This window comes from Chlorocebus sabaeus, chromosome 8 (assembly GCF_047675955.1).
Source record: "Chlorocebus sabaeus isolate Y175 chromosome 8, mChlSab1.0.hap1, whole genome shotgun sequence".
NCBI lineage: Eukaryota > Metazoa > Chordata > Mammalia > Primates > Cercopithecidae > Chlorocebus > Chlorocebus sabaeus.
Window position 1 is genome coordinate 76,718,778 of NC_132911.1, and position 26,470 is coordinate 76,745,247.

Genomic DNA, 26,470 nt, shown 5'->3' on the forward strand with positions numbered 1-26,470 from the left:
TTTGCCAATTTCAGTCTTGTGAGTCTGGGGCCACTTTGGTTTCCTAGGAACCAGCGGCCTAAAGACTGTCTCTGCTGAAGTCATATGTAGCATCTGGTAGAACCCATGACTTTAGCTAATTCATCTTTGCAGAATAGAAAAGGTTTCTACACAGTTAGATGTGAGTTGCCTGCTGAATATCCTCCTTCAGATGCCAAGAGGAAGCCTCTGTTGGAAGTCACTGCAGCCAAGTGGATTCTATCTGGTACAGGGTGTTTTGTTTATTTCCCACAGAAGATGTTTTCTTTTATTCTGTTGGCCTTGGGAGTTGAGCTGTCTGCTGTAGTAGCTTTCTTACTTGTCTGTACAGTTGTCTATTCAGAGGCAGCTTATTATGTGTCTAGCTGCAGGCCTTTAGTTGGAAGGTGCTACTCCTTAGCTAGAACCTGTGAGCACTACAGTTTATCAGTCTGTCAACTCAAACTCTGACTTTAGAAGTGAATGTGAGGCAGAGTCTGTTTATGTGACAAGCTGCAGTGGTGTAGTGAGTTTTCACTCCGCCATGACTCTGCTGCTGAGAGGCAGCCCACAAGCTTCTAGGAAACGTCTGGCAACATTGTGCTGGTCACTTTCTATCCTTTGAATGTTTAGACATTGCAAGAAAATGCGACTAATAGAATTGAGATATTTAGTTGACAGCCAGATTTGTTTTTCAAAGGACTTTTGACTGCAAGAATTGACTAGCTAAGAAAGTACTTAGAAGCACCTAGCCAGCCCATATTTACAGCAACTGAGATGTTTCAGCCATTGCTGATGATCCTGTGGACTTGGGGAAAGGAGTAAGTTGCATAAGCATGACTTCCGTCTATTAACTGTTTTTCAACCATGCTTGAGATTAATATTAAGTATAAGGCATATTAAAAATAAGATGTATAAGAGCATCTTGTAAGTCTCTAAGACTAGGCTGCCTACTCAGCCCTGGTGCTATGATGGTGCTCCATGAGATGTCCCTATCATAATGTGTATCATCCTGCACTATCGCTTACCTGTGACTCACCTCTCTCCCCAACTAAAATGTAAGCACTATGAGAGTAGTAATTTTATCTTTGCATCTCCAGCACCTACCACTCTGCCTGATGTGTTGAAGATGCTAAAAACATAACAGAACAGATAAATGCATGAAAAGATAAATTAACATGTAAGAGAAAGGGAGTAAGGAGGGGAAAATAGAGAGAAGATATGGAAGAAAGAAGAACAGAAGGAGGAAAGGTCATACAAATGTGAAGGTTATTGTTATTTAGTCTAGGCAGATGTTATACTAAGAGTCGTTACTTCATTTATCACCTTTAATCTATGTGTTCTCATAGCGTGTTCAGTTTTCAAATAAAGATTTAGCAAAATGATATCCTTTCATTTACTTTTCACTTACATTGTCTTTTTAAAATACACGCCCTCAGTTGCAGGTCTGTTGGAGTTTGCTTGAGGTCCACTCCAGACCCTGTTTGCCTGGGTATCAGCAGTGGAGGCTGCAGAAGATAGAATATTGCTGAACAGCGAGTGTTGTTGTCTGATTCTTGCTCTGGAAGCTTCGTCTCAGAGGTGTACCCAGCCGTGTGAGGTGTGAGGTGTCGGTCTGTACCTAGTGGGGGATGTCTCCCAGTTAGGCTACTCAGGGATCAGGGACCCACTTGAGCAGGCAGTCTGTCCATTCTCAGATCTCAACCTCTGTGCTGGGAGATCCACTACTCTCTTTAAAGCTGTTAGACAGGGACATTTACATCTGCAGAGGTTTCTGCTGCTTTTTGTTTAGCTATGCCCTGTCCCCAGAGGTGGAGTCTACAGAGACAGGCAGGCCTCCTTGAGCTGCGGTGGGCTCCACCCAATTCGAGCTTCCTGGGGGCTTTGTTTACTTACTTAAGCCTCAGCAATGGTGGGTGCCCCTCCCCCAGTCTCGCTGCCGCCTTGTAGTTAGATCTCAGACTGCTGTGATAGCAATGAAGGAGGCTCCATGGGCATGGAACCCTCTGGGCCAGGTGTGGGATATAATCTCCTGGTGTGCCGTTTGCTAAGACCCTTGGTAAAGTGCAGTATTAGGGTGGGAGTTACCTGATTTTCCAGGTGTTGTGTGTCTCAGTTTCTCTTGGCCAGGAAAAGGAATTCCCTTCCCCCTTGTGCTTCCCAGGTGAGGTGATGCCTTGCCCTGCTTCAGTTCTCACTGGTTGGGCTGCACCCACTGACCAGCACTGAATATCTGACATGCCCCAGTGAGATGAACCTGGTACCTCAGTTGAAAATGCAGAAATCACCCATCTTCTATGTCGCTCATGCTGGGAGCTGGAGGCTGGAGCTGTTCCTATTCAGACATCTTGGGTGCCCCTTTTGCAATCTACCCATCTGGCAAAGGGCTAATATACAGAACCTACAAAGAACTCAAACAAATTTACAAGAAAAAAACAAACAATCCCATCAAAAAGTAGGCAAAGGATATGAACAGACACTTCTCAAAAGAAGACATTCATACAGCCAACAGACACGTGAAAAATGCTCATCATCAAATGCCATCAGAGAAATGCAAATCAAAACTACAATGAGATACCATCTCACACTAGTTAGAATGGCAGTCATTAAAAAATCAGGAAACAACAGGTGCTGGAGAGGATGTGGAGAAATAGGAACACTTCTACACTGTTGGTGGGACTGTAAACTAGTTCAACCATTGTGGAAGACAGTGTGGTGATTCCTCAAGGATCTTGAACTAGAAATACCATTTGACCCAGCCATCCCCATTACTGGGAATATACCCAAAGGATTATAAATCATGCTGCTATAAAAACACATGCACACGTATGTTTATTGCGGCACTATTCACAATAGCAAAGACTTGGAATCAACCCAAATGTCCATCAGTGACAGACTGGATTAAGAAACTGTGGCACATATACACCATGAAATACTATGCAGCCAAAAAACAGGATGAGTTCATGTCCTTTGTAGGGACATGAATGCAGCTGGAAACCATCATTCTCAGCAAACTATCGCAAGAACAGAAAACCAAACACCGCATGTTCTAATTCATAGGTGGGAATTGAACAATGAGATCACTTGAACACAGGAAGGGGAACATCACACACCAGGGCCTACTGTGGGGAGGGGGTAGAGGGGAGGGATAGCATTAGGAGATATACCTAATGTAAATGACAAGTTAATGGGTGGAGCACACCAACATAGCACATGTATACATATGTAACAAACCTGCACGTTGTGCACATGTACCCTAGAACTTAAAGTATAATAATAATAATAAAGTAAAAGTAAAATAAAATAAAATACAAGCCAACTAGACCCAAGAATTCTGACTTTGGCTTTGATGTGTGAGACAAAGTGTAGGTAATTGACATACTCACCTCAACCAGGATGGACTTTCAACCAGGATGGACTTTCAACATGCAATGAGTCTTCCATTCTTGACCAAAAAGGAGGCAGCCTAACATAATCGCTGAAAGCATGGGTTCTGCAATCAGATCTGGGTTCAGAGTTTACTCTACCACTAACTAAATATATGCCCTTGAATATGTGCTTTATCTGAGTCATCATTTCCTCATCTGTAAAGCAGGGATTATAATGACTGTGATATAGGACTGTCGGTAGACTCGATGAAGTCGTGCCTGTAAAGCATTCAGAATGGTACCTGGCACCCTGTAGACATGTACTACATGTTGGCACTCCAGAACTATCCCTTTCCAGGAAGGTAGTCGCTAGGACAGCAAGGAGGAGGAGTGTTCTGAGCTGATCACCCCAAGTTGCAGTTTCTGATGTAGCCCCTCATTTTCGATGTAGCCCCACGTTTGGTGTGGATGACTCGAAGGCACCTGCTATGAGCGCTGAATTCTTGGAGGTGGGAAGGGAGACAGGGTGGTTGGAGGGGGAAGCCTGACATTGAAGTGAACTAAATCTGTGCAAGTGGCTATTTTTGTCAGCCCAGCCACAGTGGATGTGTGATCGGGCGTCTACATTTGATCCAGCTCTTTTTATAGATGCTGCTTTTTCTTAAAGGCGACTCTCCTTGATCCTCTCCCAGACTGTTGAGCTGATTTGGAAGATTGCTTATGGAGTATTTATCATCTGCAATCTGGAATACAAAACATTTAGATTAGTAATTAGATACTCCTTTAAGATGTAAAAGCAGTCTCATTATCAACTGTAGCATAGATTCAGCGTAACAGTATTTTATCCACAAAGACTACAAACACAGCATTGCCATTTCAAAAGTGCTTCAGATTGTCGGCCTAGGCTCAACCTATACAGGCAGCTTTGGTGAAAATAAGAGCCAACATCAGTACATCCTAGCAGCCTGTCGTCTTTATTCTTATAATGAAACTTTGACTTCAACCATTTCAAAACATGTCCCCATTATTATCACTCAGACTGGTTCAATTAGAATCCCCTAGCTCTTTCCAAAGAGCATGTATATGAAGTTACAAACTGTCGGATATAAAGGGAGGACATCTGTGTCATTTGGTGCTTTTAAGTATTTTTTTAAAGAATTGTCTGAAATCTTTCCTACCTGTATTAACACACTGAAAAAGGTATTTTGAAGAAGCTGGACGCTACTATGAGCCTGAACTACAGGATCCATAATACGATGCCAGGTGTGTCTCTGGTAGCCATGGGTGAGTATTCCCTGGAAGAAGAAAGCTGAATGAGGCTCGCTGCCATGCCTCCGAATGTCTTCAATGCCAAGTAGACTGAACACTACTTCTTGAAAGAGGAAATCAGTGGCAGTCAGTGAAGGTGTGCTCTAGGGGATTACCTGGCTGCATGGTGCATGGAGCACCTCATAATAACAGGGAAGATTTTCGACAGCTTCAGATAAAGGTCAGCCATTTTAGAAAACTCTGAACTCTTTTCTCCCTTGTTCTTCCCCACCAGGGCCAGGCAGGTGGTCCATGCAGGCTGTGCTAAAGAATTAGGCAGCTTGTACTATACGAAGTGCATTTTCATTACTATGAAGAAAACAGGCTGTGGGGGGAATTTGATAGGTGGCTTCCACTCAAAGGACAAGATGCATTTATCTGAAGGCAATTCAGTGGTTTATAATGGACAACAGGGCCCCTTTGTCTCCTTGTCACAATCTTACTGTGAGCATCACCATGATTCATAGTCAAATTATAGTCACTTTATACCTCCCCAGCTATTTAAATCACAGACTCCCCAATCCACCATCTTCACAATTCTAAATGGCATCCAGGGGTGAAGTTCCGTTTTTTAACACAATTTGTACAAATAAGAATTGGTCACCAGGATGACTTTTTTGATTATTTCTTGTGCTTTGCTATAGATAAGTACTGAGGCTTTTAAAAGTACTTTGATTAGAATCACATCATTTCCCAGAAAGACATATTATTTTGCTCATAAAAGTCATTATGTATCTCACCAAAAAAATGGCAATAATTTCCCATTTCCCACAAGAAATCTGTACATCAACCTTGATACTCAGCTCGGGTAAAGGTCTCCCATGCAAAAACAGCTGAGGTGATAACGTAACAAGATATTGTCTAGATCAGTGATTCTCAAACTTTATTGCGTAGTAGTGTCATCTAGTACAATCGGCAAAAATTCAGACACTGAAGCTCATTCCTGCTTTACCAAGGCTGGCTTTTCTATTCTGTATGTTCTCTCCAAGTATTAATACACACTGGACTAGCTAATTTTATTTGCTTAGTATATTAAGAAGAAGAACAATCCTGATCTGTGTCTTTTGGGAGCAGTAGGGCATAGTTTGTGTAGGAATATGCATATAATAGACACAGTATGCATAGCAGTCATTTACTAAATGGATTGCCAGTCCCTTAGTCTCTTGATTTGTTCAGATCCAACAAGATTGTTGTTAATGGATGTTGTTAAGATGTATCACAGGAACTGGGCAGAGTGGGTCAAATTTCATCTTTCATATAACTTATAACTTCCCAGTAAATCAAACTATGAATTGATAGACAAGTTTTTTGATGATTGCCCCTGCTTAGAGAATATGGTATGGAAACAATTTCCAGATGTCTATGCAGGCCCACAAGTTTTCAATCTGTGATTCCAAAATTCCAACAACACTGAAAACTGAAATATTTCTCAAGTTTTGCACCAAAACTCACTTGACAGCAAAACTTGGCCTGAGCTGTTGTGAGGCTAGTAATAGCCTTTACTTATTGTATAATTACACAACTTAATGTGAATATTGAAACATTTCACTGAAAACATATGAATGATTTGGATTCTCTGATGGTCATATTATGCAAATTCAATATATGCAGCCTATTGTCTCTCCATCATTTAAAAAAAAAAAAAAAAAAAAAAAGCTTGAATTCTGAAATATATCTGGCCCCAAGATGTTTGGATATGAGGTTGTGGACCAGAAATATATTATTCTATTTTGATGATGAAGAACTGGAGGACTTGTCTGCTACCTTGTTTTATCCCAAGAGTTGTTATTAGTAAAATTCAACAAGATAATCAGTTTCCAATGTTCATTAGTTGAAACCTAAAATGATTAACTCTTCTTAAGAATCCACGACAAGTATTAATGTTCATTCATTACTCAACCATGGATTCTCCTTACATTTGTTTGACAAGATGCTATGTTTGAAACAAACAAAAAAAGAGTTTGCTTGGTTTTCAAATTCATTTCTTATTATCTCCTACCTTGCAGCCAACTCTTTCAGCACCCCCGCTTCAGTCTCTAACAAGGTACAAGGATAATGCATTCTAAATTAACTTAAAAGTTTATAACTGAAATTTGAAATAAAAGTAAATACAATGGTAAAAACTGAGCCAAGTTAACATAATATGTGATTAGCTATTTTGGAATGATGTCAGAGGTTTCTTTGGGAGAACTCTACTGCCAGGGACCTCAACTGCTGAGAAATTTAGTATTATTCCTGCTATAGTAAATGTGCTGGTGATTGCTTGGAAGATATGCTCCTTGAAAGAAAATACATATATAAATATTTTTCTATCCTTGTATTTACATTTATATATGTTACATATTAACCTAAATAATTCATAATTGTGCTTTACAGTTGTGCGGCATTGAAATGAAGTTGCTATTTTTTGTTTGTTTGTTTTGGGGGCTTTTTTTTTGCTTTTTTGATTATGGTTGTTTTCATTTGTGTTATTAGGCATACAAGAAACCAAGGTGACTGAAAATTTACGGTTAGTAAAAAATACTCTTTCTCAGGATATTTAAACATAAAATAAGCTTTGTGAAAGAGTCTAATGATAGTTCTAACTGATTTTTTAACATAAGTTTGGATTATAGTTTAGTTTGCAAATAATTTCTGAACCAAATAAACAGCAATGTACTTGCCTTCCAACTAAGGACTATTAGTTGTGATTGATCATATCTGGATTTTGCCAACTATATTAAGCAATAAATGCTCCTTATGGGCAAAATTCATAGCCTGTCCTGATTAAAATCTTGGCTTCAATTCAGAGTTACTATGGGACGAGGTTACACCTTCACAGCTTGTAAACATGGCTACTTAGCAGTGTTCATTAATGCAAATTAGTTGAAGATAAATATTCTCAATAGTAGTATTTAAAGAGAATGTAGATCCTTCTGTGATGTTTTCTAGTACATAGCCAGATTCAATGTTTAGTTTCAACTATTATAATTGCAAACTTAATGACAGCATGGAAGATATCATGATTGAGATATTGAGTCGCAAACTGAGTCCTCTGTGGTAAGATGGGAAGATTACTAAATTTATTAGTACTAACTAGTAGTGGGACATGGCAATGGGGTGGACTGGGGCAACAGTTGAGGAGGACCGTCCTGCTATAGGTTCAAGAACAGACAATAGTCTGCGTTCCTTCTCCTCAGAAGAATACACAAAACTCAGTTCTTCATGGTTACAGAGCTTTTAACTCCTAATATTTGTTTTTCAGATTCCCTAGTTTTGATGGCATTTCTACTGTAATTTAGAAACACCTCTATCAGGTACCACTAAAAAAATATCTGAATGAGATGCAGGATTTTCCTCATTTTAAAAATGGTGGCCCTAGACCCACTGCACCCTTGCTCCATGCATGTATAATCAAGAATTTCCAGACTATTTATATCCAAAAATACCCTTTTACATAAATTGACATACTCTAAACCAATATAGTTTTCAGAAATTCTTTAAAAGAGTTCTCAACTTAAGGGGCTCTCTGAGAGATGGGGTTTGGGTAGCCAATGCTCTGTTATGTGTAAGAATTATGTATTTTCTCCAGGAAGATGATCCATAATGTCCACCAACTTCTCAGAGGCTCCATGACACCTCAAGAAAGGTTAAGAGCCCTCATTTTAGAGGAAATGGCTACATACAATTTCTGAACTACAAACATGTATCTTTCTGCCTTTATTAGAAGTTCGTGCTGACCTTTAACTCACCCTGAACTCTGACTGTAGGCAGGAAGCCCCTCTGGGATTGATCACCAAATCATAACTTGAGTGCTCATTCTATCAAAAGTGACTTCTAGGATTGTTTCCTGATGCTTAAAGGACTATTGTCTAAGTTGTCTTCCAAGATAGCAACTGCCAGCCCCAATTTTGTTTCCTCCTTCTCAGCTCTCTCCAGTGTTTGCTTCTACCCTTCAGGGCCAGCCCCGGCTATGTGTCACTGGATACGCCAATGCATTAATGTGGGGAGCCACATAAAGCCCTCTATGCCCTCTGCCAATCCCTGGGAGAAAAGCAAGTCATCTCTACTCCACTCCTTGCTGTCCTGCTCTAACTGCTCCCAGTTGGCACATGGTGATTAAGATTAATTGGTTGCTGCGACTTGGTTGTTCTGGCAAAATGCAGCTCAGTACCAGGGCACAGGGGGTCAAGTTTGAGCATCCCTGGCAAGATAATAACACACTGAACCAAGAATTAAGTTAAAAAGAGTTTTATCATATTAAGTAACATCTGTCTTCTAGCCAGAGTTTTTCTTCAATAGGGGCATCTGGGAACACTTTTGACATAGGATGTAGTTTTCATTTTGACATCAAATTTAATAGGTTTTTAAAAAAGTTATTTACATATTCCAACTATACTATTTATTAGGATTGAAAGATTCTTTTCTTTCTCTTTGAATTTACCTTTCAAGTAACAAGTGACAGGTCCTGGCTTTAGGATGTATTGTGGGTTTCAGTGTATCTGTTTATCTCACCTATATCCTATATGGTTTCATAGATATCACCCCATAATCACTCTGACCTACTATGTTCTCACTCAAAGTTTCTTCTTTTATAGTCAAATCTTTCAGCCCTCTGGAAGAAAATCTGCCTACCATATGTCTCCTCCCAACTCCCAACCCCCAGAACTGGGATTCATTTAATTAATATTTATTGAATACCTATTATGTGCTGGGGTTTCACATTAGGCACTGGGGACAAAAAATATAAATGAGGTACAGATCCTTCCTCACTTGTTAAAAACTGTGGTAATAGGGGAATTAGACATTTCGATACTTTGTGAAATTGCTGGTATAGGGTTAAAGACACAGATACAATAGAAACAAATTGGAGGACACAAAACTTTTTAGGGATTAGAGAAAAATTCTTAGAGGAGGAAACTTTTAAAGGGACGAGTAGGAATTAAGCAAAAGTGAGTGGAAGTCCTTTTCAAGCAGAAGGAATGGTCTGGAGGTGCAAAAAGAGATGATAAATCTGGAAAATTACATATGGTTTGGTAGGGCTAGGGCTTTGAGTTTATAGAAGAATGAGCTAGAAGATGAGGCTGGAAAAATAAATAGAGACCAAGAAAAAGGATTCGCTAAAACATGGCAAAGGATTTGGACTTTGTCCTGTAGATAAAAGGGAGCTTTGGAAGAAATAGAAAGGGTACTCAATCATCAGTTCTATCAGTACCGTATTGTTCACCCCTTTATTTTTTGTTCTGATTGTTTGATGGGAATTCTAACTTTCCAGCTAAACAGAAGAGACAAACCACATCAAATTGTGCCATGTACAATACTGTACACAAAACAGTCATTTAGTGAATATTTGCTGATTGATTTATTGGAACAGTACAACTGCTTCTAGATAGCTATACTTTGGGCCTACTATAGTCACGTAATGAATAACATTTTGTAAATACTCATCTGAGAGTTTCAGAGTCTGTCTGTTAAGAAAAAAAAATACTTCCTTGTGAACTTATGTGTTGTATCTTCTTTCTAAATTTGGTTGATATTGATATTCTTTGAGCCTGCCTAATACTCAATGGTAGTTAAATTCAGATCAAGTTCAATTATTTGTATGATATTTGAAATTGTGTCATATCAAACGGGTACTGTTTTTATTGACATATTGACACTGACCCAGAAGAGAAAATGAGGTAGTCATTCCTGAAACAGATTCAGAACAAGATTTATGGCTAGGGAATATAACCAGGGACCCATGTGAACTAGGGCTCTTGGAATGCCTCAGATCAAGATTCACCTGTCAACGTAACTGGCTAAGGCTTCAAGTTCTTCAATAAGAAATTGAGGCCTCTGTCCCCTACTAGAAAGTGTATATGGCAGAGGAAGATACCCTATTAAACCATAGTAGTCATTCATATCTCATATGAATAGGCTTATAAAACCCTTCCCAAAGAACAAGTTCTCATGGGGAAAAGATGAGAGGCCCATGAACAAATGACTGCCAAAAGGAAGGGGCAGAGCATTTCTCAGATGGAGAAATACAATCTTGACTTTCACAATGTACTTCCAGGCCCGAACTCTCCTTTGAATGCTTCAGTCTGAATTATAGCCAAAGAAAAATCCCTCAGCCTATCTTTAAATCCTAAATACTGACCTTTCTTCTCACAAGATCTTATATTTGTCAATTCTTCCAACTACCATCAAGCATTTTGAAATTTATGTGACTTAACTATTTTTTAATATTGAGAGGTAGAGATTTGCAGCAAGAGAAAAATGAATTATAAATTGTTCCATGGGTTACTGTATCCTGCATATTGTAACTTTGGCTATTTTAATTGATGTCTTAGATCCCTCACTGTTTGTAATCTGTATTATCTGTATTTCTCTATTCTCAAGACATGTTCACTTTTCAGATCCATTTTCAAACTGTGAAGTGAAATACCGAAATACTGTTTATTACTAAAATGGAAAGAATTTTCTCTTTCTATTATGTTTTAATTTCATGTGTTTCCTATATCTCCCTTTTTTTTGTAATCTGACATTTCATAGAAGCTGATTCTGATGACATTGATGTGAAAGGAATCAGATTTGGAGACCTGCTCCAAAGACCAGATTTGGAGCCTGCCTTCCAGCCTTGTATTCTGCCACTTCCCCATGAACAACACCTGGCTTGTGAACTACCTGCAGTTTCCAGAATGTTCCATGTACCTTTGTATTAGGAGCCTTACTTTTGAAAACCTCCTTCTGCCCCCTGTTACCTGCTAAGTTCTTACTCAACCTTTGATACTCAGTTCAAAATCAACTATTTCTTTACTCCCCCAGGTAGAATTAGTGACGCTCTTATCCGTGCATATAATTCTTTTATTATTGTTATTATTATTATTATTTCAATAGATTTGAGGGAACAGATAATGTTTGGTTGCATGGATAAGTTCTTTAGGTGTGATTTCTAAGATTTTAGTGCACTCATCACCCGAGCAATGTACACTGCACCCAGTGTGTAGTCTTTTATCTCTCTTTTTCCCCCTCGCTCTTCCCCCATGTCTCAAAGTCCATTGTATCATTTTTATCCCTTTGCATCCTCATATCTTAGCTTCCACTTGTAAGTGAGAAAATATGATGTTTGGTTTTCCATTCCTGACTTACTTCAATTAGAATAATGGTCTCCAATTACATCCAGGTTGCTGCAAATGCCATTATTTTGTCTTTTTTATGTCTGAGTAGTATTACACCACAATGCCATACCACCTTACTCCTGAAAAAATGGCCATAATTAAAAAATCAAAAAATAATAGATGTTGGCATGGATGTGGTGAAAAGGGAACACTTTCTACACTGCTGGTGGGAATGCAAACTAGTACAACCACTATGGAAATAGTATGGAGATTCCTTAAAGAACTGAAAGTAGAACTACCATTTGATCCAGCAATCCCACTATTGGGTATCTACCTAGAGGAAAAGAAGTCATTATATGAAAAAGACACTTGCACATGCATGTTTGTAGCAGAACAATTTGCAATTGCAAAAATATGGAACCAGCCTAAATGCCCATCAACCAACATGTGCTTATATTTCAAATTGCTACCCTGTTTTTACATTTTATTGTTGTTATGGTTTCAGTTAAGGTTTCTTTAGATTTTGCCATAGCTTAAAACTGTGTTTGTTCACCATTGATCTTCAAATCCCATTCTTTCCTTCTGAGTACAAGTTTCCCTTTCTTGAAGTACATTATTTAGTAATTCAGCACAGGTCTGTAAAAATTCGTGTAGTCTTTTTCTGAACATGTTTATAATATTGCTTTCTCACTTGAAAAACAGTTTAACTAGGTAGGGGTTGTCTTTGCTTAGGATTCCTAACACCATAAGGGTGGTATAAATTAAGACTTTACACCCATGGCTGGTGCAGCCTTGGGATTTCTATTTATCACTGGAGACACCTCCCACTTCACCACATTTCAGAGTCACAGACAGAATACGCTGGCCTGCTGCCTCTCTGGCTGGCTGATCCCTCATGCCAGTGATGGGCATCCAGGTGGCCTCTAACTTCCCACACCACAAATAACGTGGTGATCAACATCCTCATCCCCTAGGTACTTGTATTGGAAGAACATTTCCTGTCCTCCTGTGCGTGGAAGGGGCATTTTCTGCAGGGATCTGGCTTTCCGCAGCATTCTTCATCCCAGCTTCCACTCACATCTCACATCTCCCATCCTTGGCAGAGAGGGCCAGAGCCAATGCATGGGATCCTGCAGTCAGCCTATGACTTTACTCATGACGTCTCACGATAAATTCTTCTTTCAGACTTGGCTCTGTATATTTAAAAAATTATAGCTACACTTTAACAGCATTTATAAATGTTGCCATTGGGGTTGGGGTGGAATCTATACCAGCTCTGTCCATATGTTCCCAGGACTAGAAACATGGTATGGGCTATATCTCACTCAGTCATGAGCACCTTTCAGGCAGATGATGACGCTTAGTCATATTTTATTTTTAATGAAGTGTAGTCTACGTCCATAAATAAAAGAAAGAGGACATGGGCTCCAGGTGAGACCATGGATATGTCACTTATTGGTATTAGAATGATGGTCTCAGCCTGTTCATATATAAAATGAGGAGCTTGAATTGCAGCTAAACATTCTGAAAGATCTTTTCTAGCTGTAGTATATTATGACTTTAAGAAACATTAAGACAATTCCTTATGAAATATTAGACACTGAAGTTGCCTGTCCATAACTGAGTTATAAATGTGGCAATATTCTAGGCAGTTAAGACCCAGAGAGAAAACACGTGACTACTTGTGTGCGTCGTCTCTAACTGTGACCTGTACCTTCCCTAGTATACATTGAGTGTGTTGCAAAAGGCTGCATGTGTTTATCTAGAGAATAAATATTCAGCTGGAATGCCAATTTCCCTTTAAAAGCACATTCTTTATTTCAAAAGACTGTATTGGATGGCAGTTTAAAAGGGATCGCAGCTGGTTAAATTTAGGGTGTTGAACAAATTCCAATCCGAGAATAATCCTTGGCGCCAAGCCCATGGCATTTTTATTTGATTCTAAATTGGATAAATTGTAACTCATTTAAATTATTTGCTTTCTGTATTTTTTCTTCTGAGACAGGCAACCAACCAATGGTATTTTTTCTGTCTTTAACACGGCAGTGAAATTATGACATATTGTATATATACTATCACATTTCCTCTAAGTTTCACATATTATTATACAGATTCGACTATACTTTAAAATATGCCAATCACATCAGATAAAATCCTACTAAAACTTTGCCCTTAGAAAAATATGAGAAAATAATTGCTCCATAAGTCTTTTTCCTGTAGTTAAGACGGCCTTATATTTCATTATGTAGTTTTAGTGAATTCGGGAGCCCTAAATCTTATTTTCCTATATATTTTTCTCCAACTTCTTTATCAGATTTTGTACTCTTCTTTTTTGGGCGAGATGGGGAGCTTTATGCTTCCAGAGAGACAATATTAACTCTTAAAAATAATATAAAAAAAAGAAACAGGCCTTTTATCTGTTTTCTTGAGACTGTTGAAAGTGATTTAGGGATACTGTTTGAAATCTGGGAGAGGATAGATCCATAAAGCCCGGAATAAGAGAAGACCAAGTGCAGGACTTTGAATGAGACCTAGTAGAGAGCAGAAGGAGCCACAGAAATGACTGCAGTTCGCTCTTTTGTATGTGTGTGTGACTCAGTTTCTACAGTTCCTTAAGAGAAGAAACGAGTATTGTGCGTTTCCTAAAAGCCTCATACCACCCACCACAGTGTGCAGCACTTGGTGAATGCTATTCCACCATTAATCCAGTAATAACTGCCAGTTACTATTCCATGAGCCAAAGACACAGTGTAAACAAGGTAGCTGTAAAGCCCATGTCCTCACAGTGCTCATGTTAGGGTTATGTGTGTGGGAGAAGTGGAGACAGAAATATATTTGTAACAAAATATAGGAATAATATAATATCTGTAGCAGTAAGCCCTTTAAAGAAAATAAGCCAAGAAATGGGCTAGGAAGTAGCTCCACGATGGGGCCTAGATAGAGGAAAGGTGGGGAGCCTTTCCACTTCCTCTGGATACCTCTGGAAGGAAGTAATATTGGATCTAAACTGGCCATGCTGAGAAGGAGCTGCCATGTGAATTGCTTAGGGCCAAGTATCCCAGAGAGAAAACACAAGTGCCAAGGACCAGAAGCAAGAACAAACTGAGAATAGCTGAGCAGTAGTAAAAAGGCTGATGTGGCTGGAGCCTAATGCACAATGACAGGAAAAAGCCATAGGGGTAAGCCAGATCCTGAGGGCCCATGGCCAGGAAAGTTGTTTGAAATGTATTCTCTTTGCAGTGGGCTTATCGGCTGCCCCACTGGATCCTGTATGTCTTGTCCTTCCACTGCTGTGGTCACTGCCAGCTTCGCTGAGCTGCATGGTCCTGCTTGACAGGGTCCAAAGAGACTTAAGACATAGGCAGAAATAACCCAGCACACTGCTACTGCAGCTCTCTCTTTCACCTCCTGAATTGCATATGCATGTTGGGATCCCTCCACCTCCCTGATCCAGAGAGAACTGGTGCCAACTACCCACCCCACCTTGGGAAAGAAACCTAGCCAGTAGAAAAGCTGCACTAATAAAATAAATCTGCAATAAGGAGGTTTTTATCCTAAAAATATGTACAGTGTTAGTTAAGAGAGAAGAAATGTAAGAGAAAATGAACATGCATATTTTTAGGGCATGCATGCTCCTAGTTACCCAGGGGTTAAGGGCACAGTCTTCCATAAGACTGTTCTCATTTCAGACACCAGCCACAAATTCAGAGTCCCAGAGCCATGCTCACTCCTGACCAACTGGCCACAAATTCAGGCATTCCTACTACTCTTGTAATTTTGATAATTGACTAGAAAGAACTCATTGGAAGCACTGTGTTTGTGATTATAGTTTTATTGAAAAAATACAAATTAGAACATATACGCACAGGGCAAAATCTAGGGTGATTTCAACCATGAAACTTTCATCAGTCTTAGGGATGCATTCCCCTCTCAGCACATTGATGTGTGACAGTATACAGAGATTTGCCAACCATGGACACTCAACCTGGGCTTCAGTGTCCAGAGTTTTTATTGGGGATTTATTAACTAGGCAAGACTGGTTGGATAAGAGATCAGAAGGTTGATCTCCATCTCCAGCCCCTGCTGCCCTCCCCAGAGGTGGAGTTGGTATCACCTGACTTGGAGCTCCCACCCTTTAATCACATGATTGGTCTTTCTGGCATAGCCAGCCCCATCCTGAGTCACTTCATTTGCATAAACTATCAGGCACTGGCCCAGGGGCCCAACATGAATAACAAAGACACTCTTATCACTCTGAAAATTTCAAGAGTTTAGAGGCTAACTCTTAAGAGCCAAAGACAAAAGTCAGTCAAATTTTTGCTTGCATACTAAAACTCTCAAATCAGATTTGTAATCAATTATCTATTCTGTGTACTAGTCCTGAGTACAATTTAGGTTGCTTGAGTATTGCAGAAGCAGTACTTGTTGCTTGAATTTCATGGCAGGCTAGAGCTGTGGGATTTAAGGCATCATTATAAAGTAGTACAGATTTGTGTTATTCATCGTAGGCATTAAGCACCCCTTTCCCAAGCAGCATTTCTGTGTGCTTCTTCCCTAGCTGACAAGCATCATGATTCTACTACCTCTCTCCTATACCAAGTGCATGCTGGATATTTGCCTATGCCTGGCAAATGTTACATTGAGCAGATGACATCAATATTATGAAAAGTGGTGAGAGAAAGGCAACCCAACCCTAGCTTGTCCTTTTATCCAATTGAGAGTGGTCATAAATAGAACCTCAATGTCCTTAACATTTAGAACCAGAGGCTGCTGACAACTCTTTAAAATTGTCTTTGTCTACTAAAGAAAAGACACCAACAAACAAGCATAAAACAAACCTGGGTGACTTAATGGGGAGATCATGCAGAGAATTTCATATCTGACTGCCTAATGGTCTGGGAGACGTGTGGCCTCATCTACTGGTTTTCCAGATGACCTTGAGCGATGCACAGAAACTCTGCCTTCTCTGCTTCCCGACATGTGTGACAGCTGTAAGGTACAGCCTCAAAATGATTGCACTGCTCTTTGAACAGGTGTAATGTATCTTTCTGTGATTGCTGGGCCTGCACTGACCTGAAGAACTCTGTGGGAGATGATGGCCACATGACGGCTAATTTCAGATGGAGAGCCACAAAATTGAATCACCCAAATGTTTCCAAGCAGTGCATAGACCAACCATCCAGAAAACTAGATTTTCTTCAAACTAAATTTTATTGTCCTGGCGCCTCAGTTTAATACCCCTTCTCACTATTCCAGTTCATTCCAAGTGAAGGTTTTTCTGATCAGAATTCCTGAGGGAATCTGATGTCATCTTAATGGGTTTAGTAAGGTGTTTTAAAAGGGTACCTGGGATTTGTTTATTGAGATGTAGGAAGACACATTGAAGCGGAAATGATTGTCATGTAAGAAGTTTTTTTATACTCACAGATCCCTAGAAATGGGAGACATGACACACATTCCACCACCACAAAGGGAATGTGTCAGGAAGCAGAGGGAGAGGAAAGAAAAAGGAGCAGGAGCGAGCCATTGTTATGGTTTCTGCCAAAGGAACAGGCAAGGCAGGGCAAACAGGTTTAGTACTGGCTAGTTTGAATAATTTCAGCAGGCTCTGGGACAGAGGAGCTGTCCCTAGTTGCATGGTGCCTGGCCCTGTGGTGATTAGGGCAGATGGATAGTGACTGGCCCAGATCGTAAGAGCTTGAGCTCCATAGAGGAGGTAGTTGGGGGCATGGGCTCTGACTGGTTGGTTTGCACATGAAAGGCAAACTCCAAGACAAGTTGTGTACTGTCTCTGGCAGGGGCAGTCCCTCAAGGGTCAGTCCTTCCAGGTCAGCAAGGTCTCAAATCTCAAAGTGTTACTGGAAAGGGGTCCCGATCCAGACCCCAAGGGAGGGTTCTTGGATCTCTCACAAGAAAGAATTTGAGGCGAGTCCATAGAGTAAAGTGAAAGCAAGTTTATTAGAGAAGTACAGAAACAAAGAACCCTAATTTATTTCCTGAATTAGAGATTCTGTAGGTTCTGTATCAACAAAACCCTTTGACTTTGCAAATCCAAAATCTGAAACTAGAGTAAGAAAATATATTTCTGAAAGAATACTATAATTATTTCTAAAAGCAAAGGAAATGAACAAGATAATTGTCAACTTACCATAATATTGTCATGCTTAGTACAAAGTTCAAACCTAGATGATACACTTTTTATTTTAGAGAGCAATTGAAATTATATATTGACACCTTTATTTCCACTCAGTCAAATATAAAGCAACTGCAGTTTTTCTTCTGTTTAGGAACAATCTGGTGCTTCTGTCTTCAAAACTGCTATTTACATATCAACAGCTTTGTTCAGCTCCCCTGCTCTTTGGTCAAGTGTGAAATTGGAATGAAAACAGGGTGGTACCCACAGATAGTAAGATAATGAAAAAAGCAAAGAAAGAGTAAATAAGATGATTAGAAGAAAGAAACAATATAATTTAAAAGTGGACATGGATTATCTTAATTTAACATGAATTTAATTTTTATTGTCGTAACTTCTCTGAACATCCTGCATGTTAATTTCCTCATTGGTTCAAGTCTCATTGAGTTGAAAAACGTAAAGTATTTTTTTTCTTATGAAGACACTTACTGAAGTAAATGTAGCCTCTAAGAGAACTTTATGTCATTCAGCCTTGTTCTATCAGATAAGTTTCAACAGACCTCCCAACCTTTCCCTGTTCTGGATGATTGCACACCAAATCCATTAGAGGAGTAAACTGTCATTGATTCATTTTATAATATTGAATTTTGTCATGATAAATCTCATGCTATTTTTATTTCAAAGATCTGTAAGCATTCAGTGCTTTGAGGGGAAGGGTCTTAGAGAAGAAGGATCAGGTTAAGTAAATAAATATTTTTCCAATCCTACTGAATTTACAGAGTACTCAACTCACTGTGGTTTTTTTTTTTTTTTTTTTTTTTAGAAATTAGAAGCTAAAGACATATAACATGGAATTTTATTATAAGGGTTTATTCTTTTTAAAAATCTCTGATTTTTTAAATTTTATTTTTATAATTTAATGTTTCTTATTTGTTTTTATCGAGTGACAAGAATATTATATACTTATTGTGTACATGATGTTTTGAAATATGTATACATTATGAAATGGCTCAATGAAGCTAATTAACATATGTATTACCTAACATACTTACCATTTTTTTTGCAGTGAGAACACTTAAAAATCTCTTCTCTTAGCAATTTTCGAAACACAATACATTGTTGTTAACCAGTCATCATATTATTCAGTAGATGTCTTCAACTTATTCCTCCAGTATAACTGAAATTTTGTACCCTTTGACCAACACCTCCCAACACCCTTCCCCATAATGTTTTTTTCTGTTGTACATAATGTGTATAGTACTCCAGAATCTAAAATCATTGAGCGTCTTTTCTAGTCCACTCATAGATTCTACTCTGACCAATCATTTTCGTTTTCATTTTATTTACTTATTTATTTATTTTTTAAGACCCGTTCTCACTCTGTTGCCCAGGCCAGAGTGAGTGTCATGATCACAGCTCACTGCAGCCTCCAACTCCTGGGCTCAGTTGGTCTTCACGCCTTACCCTCCCGAGTAGCTGGGACTATAGCCACATGCCACCATGTTCTGCTAACTTTTTTTTCCTTTTAGAAGAGACGAGGTCTCAGTCTCACTATGTTTTCCAGGCTGGTCTCAAGCTCCTGAGCTCAAGCGGTCCTCCCACCTCAGCAAGACATTCCAAGAGTGACCCACTGTGAGTGGCCTGACCAGTCATTTTCTCTAAGAGTTTGAAAAAAATGATTTTTAGCTGGTGAATATCTTTTATGATCAGGAATGATCATTGTATTTTTATGGACTCTATAGATAATGTCCTTTGCCTCATCTAGCAAAGGAAGCAGAAACTATTTTTAAACATAAATATTCACTGGCCATCAGAGAAATGCAAATCAAAACCACAATGAGATACCATCTCACACCAGTGAGAATGGCAATCATTAAAAAGTCAGGAAACAGCAGGTGCTGGAGAGGATGTGGAGAAATAGGAACACTTTTACACTGTTGGTGGGACTGTAAACTAGTTCAACCATTGTGGAAGACAGTGTGGTGATTCCTCAAGGATCTAGAACTAGAAATACCATTTGACCCAGCCATCCCATTACTGGGAATATACCCAAAGGATTATAAATCATGCTGCTATAAAGACATATGCACACATATGTTTATTGCGGCACTATTCACAATAGCAAAGACTTGGAGCCTACCCAAATGTCCATCAGTGACAGACTGGATTAAGAAAATGTGGCACATATATGCCATGGAATACTATGCAGCCATAAAAAAGGAAGAGTTCATGTCCTTTGTAGGAACATGAATGAAGCTGGAAGCCATCATTCTCAGTAAACTATCGCAAGGACAAAAAACCAAACACCGCATGTTCTCACTCATAGGTGGGAATTGAACTATGAGAACACTTGGACACAGGAAGGGGAACATCACACACCGAGGCCTGTCATGGGCTGGGGGTAGCAGGAAGGGATAGCATTAGGAGATATACCTAATGTAAATGACGAGTTAATGGGTGCAGCACACCAACATGGCACATGTATAATATGTAACAAACCTGCACGTTGTGCACATGTACACTAGAACTTAAAGTATAATTTAAAAAATAAATAAATAAAATAAAATAAACATAAATATAAATACTTATAAGCCAACCTATTTATTATTGCCTAGAACTATTCAGACAAGAGAGGTAACGTTTTACACCCAAAAAAACATGATATTGCTTTAAAAAGGTTTTTTTACTATGTAATATTTGGCATATACAAAAAAGTAATATATATATATATATATATATATATATATATATCCATGTTTAAAACATAATAATAAATTAAATACCTATGAACCAACCACACAAATGAAGGTGTAGAATATTAGTAATATCTATGTGCCCCTTCCCTGCCTCCCCACACTCACAGAGGTCCACTAGAGTGAATTTTGTGTTTATTGAAGATTTTACCATCTGTATTTACAGCCTTCAACCACATACTCCTTAGCTGTGCTTCTTGTTGAGCATTATAAAAAGTGACATCATACATAGTGTCATAGTAACTCCACATAGTCACAACTGTATATAACCTTCTGTGACCTGCTTTCCCCCGCAATATTATGTGTCAAATATTCAACTGTTTTGTTACACGTCACTGAACTTCATTCATTTTTTCCTATGGTATAGCATTATCTTATATGGATGTCACAATTTACCTGTTCTTCCAGCAGTGGACATTTGTGTTGCTTCCAGTCACTTATCTCAAGCTGTTATCTCAGTGCTTATAAATGAGTGTTTCTCTTATACCCAGGAATTCCATTCCTGGGTTATGAGTTATGCTTATGCTCACCTGCACAATTGAATTTCAAGTTGTTTTCCAAAGTGGTTAGACCTCCTTCTCCTTCATCAGCAATGTATTCGATTGGTCTTTTGTATGTCAAACTTAGCGGTCTAAGGAATAATAAATGTTTGCATCACTGAACTCATTGGGAATACTTGTTTCTGTGAGTTATTTATTTTTCAAGGTCTCCGGAGGAACTTCAGGCCTTAGTAAGGTCATTACAGCACATTAACTTTGTCTTCTGGGTTTCTTTACTTGATTTTACTTTAGTTTGCTCACAGATGCCCCTTCCAACCAATGCACTATGTGCTTAAGGTTTTCCTCCATAATTAGTCCCATCAACAGTTTTTGTTTTTTGTTTTCTGAATACATGCGCATTAATGGCTACGTGTACTGTCCTACTCATACAGGGACAATAACCACCTTATCAACAACAATACTGACTAACATTTATAAAAATCAAATTTTATCAGTCACTCACTTATCCTTCTCTCCAGTTTCAGCCAGGAAACAAGTGAAATCAAGATATGATATCACGTTTCTGCTTGTAAAATTGCACTGGAGAAATAGAAGAGCTTGGTCCCATCCTTATTCAATCTGTCTCCAGTTACTCCTGGAGAAACTTAACTAGGCTGCCCTCCCTATATCAGAGGTCAGGCCCTGACTTGAGACTATCACTTGGTAGCAAGAAGCTAAGGAAGAAAGGATATTCAGCTTCAAGGGATGCAGGTAGAAGGCAGGAGACAGAGACAGACAGACAAGAGATGGAGACTTAGGTTCCCTACATTTCAGTGTAGCAGCCCTACCTCTGGAAGCCATGGCCCACTGCAAGCCAGACTCACCACAATCACATAGCTCATCCCTCTTCCTATGGAGGAAACGGACCACTCTATATACATTATCCTATTTAATTTGTAAAACATTCTTATGCATGGATATTAGTATTTCATTACAGTGTTATAGATGAAGACACTAAAAGATTACAAATGTACTGATAATTTCATAGCTAAAAGTGATAGAGCTGAAATTCAAACTCAAGTCTATTGACAACAGAACCCAAAAGTTTAGCCTCTTTCCTATACTGCTTCTTTTTAACAGGAACATTCTGGAAACCCTGCCTTCATTCAGCAAAGTAACTATACTAAGGTAAAGACCTGGCACCAAGGCAAGTCATAAGGAGATGCCTTAGGACTTCTTGGTTCCCCTAAAAATATACATTGTGCAATCGGCTTTGACTTCAGAATTCCAAATTCAGCATTGAAAAACTAGCTTAGTAATGTTTCCACTTAGACGTTTTAGTACTTAATTAAATGAATGCCCATGTGAGGCTTATTATGTGCCTGGCACTCTTTGGGTTGCCATCTGAGCCCCTACATATACATGCATGCACATGTACACACATGAACACATATACACATATGCACATACACAAATAAAATGAAAAAAACACATATTGCCTACCCTCAAGAAGCTTGAAATCTAATGGAGGCCAGGAGGGAAGAAGGAGAAAATATTTCATTCAACAACTTTAAGTGTCTTATTCAGACAGCTAGAGGCCTGTAGTGTACCTGGTAGAAACATAAAGAAGGAGATGGATGCAAGAAATATTCAGGATTCAAAGGATTGGGTAGCCCAGTGCAGATGGGTGTGATAGAAATGAATGGTGAAGTCTGGGTAAACTCCCCACTTTCAGGCTTGGATGGTCAGGTGGTATCATTTGCCAGGAAAAAGAACAAATTGCGGAAGAATAGGTTTAGGGGAAACATGATTAGTTAAATAGACAAGTGTGAAAATGGCTGTAAAATAAAGCTACCATGAAAGATGATCATAGAACTCTGCAGCTATTACCATAGAATCTATGATAGTTAATTTCATGGGTCACCTTGACTGGATCAGAGGTACCCAGATGTCTAGTTCAACATTATTTCTGGGTGTGTTGGTGAGGGTGTTTCTGGAGATTAGCACTTACTCCATAAAGTAGATGGTCCTCTTTAATGAGAGTGGGCATCATTTAACCTATTGAGGGTCTGAATGGAACAAGGAGCAGAGGAAGGAATTTGCCCTTCTTTTCTCCGTCACTGCTGGAGCTGGGACATCTCATCTGATCATCTACTGCACTCAGACTGGGAGTTACACCATTGGCTCCTCTAGTTCTCAGGCCTTCAGGCTCATACTGGAAGTACACCACCAGCTTTCCTAGTCTGCCTTGTTCAAGGAGCTTATAGTCTAGTCCAGCTTGTAGATGGCAGGTCATGGGATTTCTCAGCCTCCATAATCACATGAGCTGATTCCTCATTTTATATACATATATCGATATAGATATATTTTCCATTGGTCTGCTCTCTGGAGAACTGTCAATAATACAGAAACTAAGGGTTTTTTACCAAGATGGATGATCATTACTCCAATTTCTAATCCTTCCAAGATACCACACACACTCTACTCAGGTTCCTCCAAGACACTGTGCACAGAACTCTCAGACAGGACACCTAAACTCTCATGTGTTCCTGTTTGCTTCCTTCTAGAATATCATAAAATCAGTGCTGACATTTAGATGACATATTTCCATTTTTTTAGCTTCTGAGACCTCAGTCTGTGAATCAAAATGTTAAGCACTGAAGGAGAGATTCTGTCCTGAATGTGTCAAGCTGACAACGTGAGGAGAGATTCATTCTTCTTAAGACTGCTGTATTTTCTTCTTTTACAGGTATCTGGATAGCAAACCTAAATCTTTGAATAGAGTTGAATAGATTTTTGTTGGTAGGAGTGGTGGTAAAAATCCATGTTTTCTTCAAAACATTAATTTTCATTCATTCATTATTTCTTTTGACTTAAAGTCTTTAGTCCTGCTTACTAATGAGTTTGTGTTGATACCACAATATGATATTAAATGTGTGACATAACATCATAATGATCATTTTAGCAACATTAGTTTTATAATAGCATAATTGAACACATTTTGATTTAGGAACTCTTATGCCTGGCAATATAGTAGTGAATCAGGCAAGCACAGTGTCTGCCTTGTTCAGGGAGCTTATGAGTCTAGTCCAGAAGAGTCATTGAAAAAGTAGTTGCAGTTGGGTTGAGAATTACACACTGGGAAGTACCAAATGCTATAGGAACCTGGAAGAAGAGGATGTAACCAACTGAGAAGCTTGTCAGTAGCAAACAGCTTTTATTTGACCCTCATATCAACTATGTGCAGTAGGTTATCCCATTTTAAGTTTGAGAAAGCAGGCTCCATGAGCTTGATGGACTTGCCTTCATAGTTAATAAGTGTTCAGGACTAGAATCAAACCTTTTATTCCAATCCCCACACTCTTTCCACTAAACCACTGCAGAATAGCAATCATGATTTAGAAGAAATTAATCCTAGATATGGATAAAAGGGAGGATTAGTCACTAGCCAATCAAAATTTAGCCTTAGAAACTCTTCCTAAGATTTTTCCTCTCTAGTCATCCAACAGAACGCACATTAAGCAAGATGTTCTTGGTGATTTTCTGCTTATTTGCATCTGTGAGAACTGGGATCTGGAGTCCTGCAGCATTGCACCTGTTGGGTGAGGGGAGGAGCCTGCAGTTCAGGTACTGCCCATGTGGAGCCTGAGAACAGAGTCTCCCTGGGAAAGCACAAAGACAGATTGGCTCCTGGCAAGAGCTTGGCCTGGAACTCCCTTAAGTCTCATCAAGCCCACTCTGAACTGGAGCTATCAAGCTTGGATAGAATGCATGGAATCAGTACTGGAGTACTCTGAAAAAATAAATAGTAGCAGGCCAATTGGGGAACAAGACCAGAACTTGAGGTACCACTATGGTGGTTTCTCATTTTCCTATGGAATTTCACAGCGTGGAATCAAGGCAACCCAAAGGCTGGAAGGGGACCTTGAGTAAGGTCAGAGAGAATGCCAGGAGAAGCCCCCTAGGTCTAATTCAAGACATGCAAAAGGGACAACCAATGGAATTTTTTCCTCTCAATTCTTTGCCTGAACTCCCAGACAGTTCCACTGCAGCAGCCACAACAGGAGTCTAGTCTGCAGGTCCCTAAAACCCTGAGGGGGAGGACCCTTCCATTGTAATTCAAGGATCTGTAATCCTAAAAGGGTATGGAAGACCTACCTTCTCTCTGCCCTCTTGCTTAGCCCTGAATGTGGGTGCAGTTGCAGCAGAGTTGTGACTAGACCCCAGCTTTCTGCCTATCCAGAAGACAGAAAATGAATAATTTGGAACTGAGTAAAAATGTGTAACTGTTGTCTTACAAAAATACTGTTAAGAAAATAAAAAGACAAACTGTGGTCGAAAAGTAAATGTTTGCAATTCATATATCTGATGAAGGACTTGTGTGCCGAGCATATAAAGAACTCTTAAGACTCAAGAGTAAATAAACACATTCAGTTGAAAAATCAGCAAAAGCAGAAGAATTCCATGAAGTTTATATAAGTCCACCCTCAAAAAGAGGGAGCAGAACTACCTACTCCTTGAGTGTAGGTTGTGCATAATGACTTCCTTCCAAAGAGTGCACTATGAAAAGGGGGAAGGATAACTTTACAGTGGTAAAGCCTGACACACACCACCTGAGCCAGATGATCAAGGCCAATATCAACAGTTGATAGAAGATACTCTTGGTAAGATATGATGGGAATGGCATTTTTCCTCTGTGGCCTTCCTCCCCCAAACCTACAATCTCAGTCTAATATTTAATTAGAAAAACATAAAACAGATTTCAATTCAGGGATGTTCTATAAAATGCCTGACCAGTACATCTTAAAATTATTACAGTCATCAAAAAAACAGGGAAGTCTGAGTAACTGTCACAGCCAAGAGGCCTAAGGAGGCATGATGACTAAATGTACTGTGGTATCCTGGATGGGATGCTGCCACAGAAAAAGGACATCAGGTTAAAAGAAAGGAAATCTGAATTAAGTGTAGACTTTAGTTAATAATGATGCATCAACATTGCTTCATTAATTGGAGCAAATGTACCATATTTTTTATGCAAGATATTAATCACAGGGGAAACTGCATACATGATGTAGGGAGACTCTATAATATTTGCAAATTTCTTACAAATCAAAACTGTTCTAAAAAATAAAGTTTATTTTCTAAAATTACATTAAAAGGCAAAAGAAATGGCAAAAGACTTGACCAGACACTTCTTCAGGGAGGATATATGAATGGCAAATAAGCACATGAAAAGCTGCCCAACACCTTTGTTCATTAGGGAAATGCAAGTTAAAACCACGATTAGATATTACTACACAATAACCGACAGTAGACAACTCTAGAATCCAAGAGGTCTTAGTTGTCATCT

The 26,470-nt window shown here is 39.1% G+C and overlaps 1 protein-coding gene and 1 long non-coding RNA gene across 2 annotated transcripts in view; both read left to right on the plus strand.

Annotated features, from left to right (window-relative positions):
- LOC140712211 (uncharacterized) lies at positions 1 to 23,521 on the plus strand. Its single transcript, XR_012093711.1, has 3 exons — positions 1 to 244; positions 19,453 to 19,520; positions 21,009 to 23,521. It is a non-coding gene; the product is annotated as an uncharacterized lncRNA (long non-coding RNA).
- KCNB2 (potassium voltage-gated channel subfamily B member 2) overlaps positions 1 to 26,470 on the plus strand; it is a 408,762-nt gene that overhangs the window by 203,039 nt on the left and 179,253 nt on the right. The window lies entirely within an intron of this gene.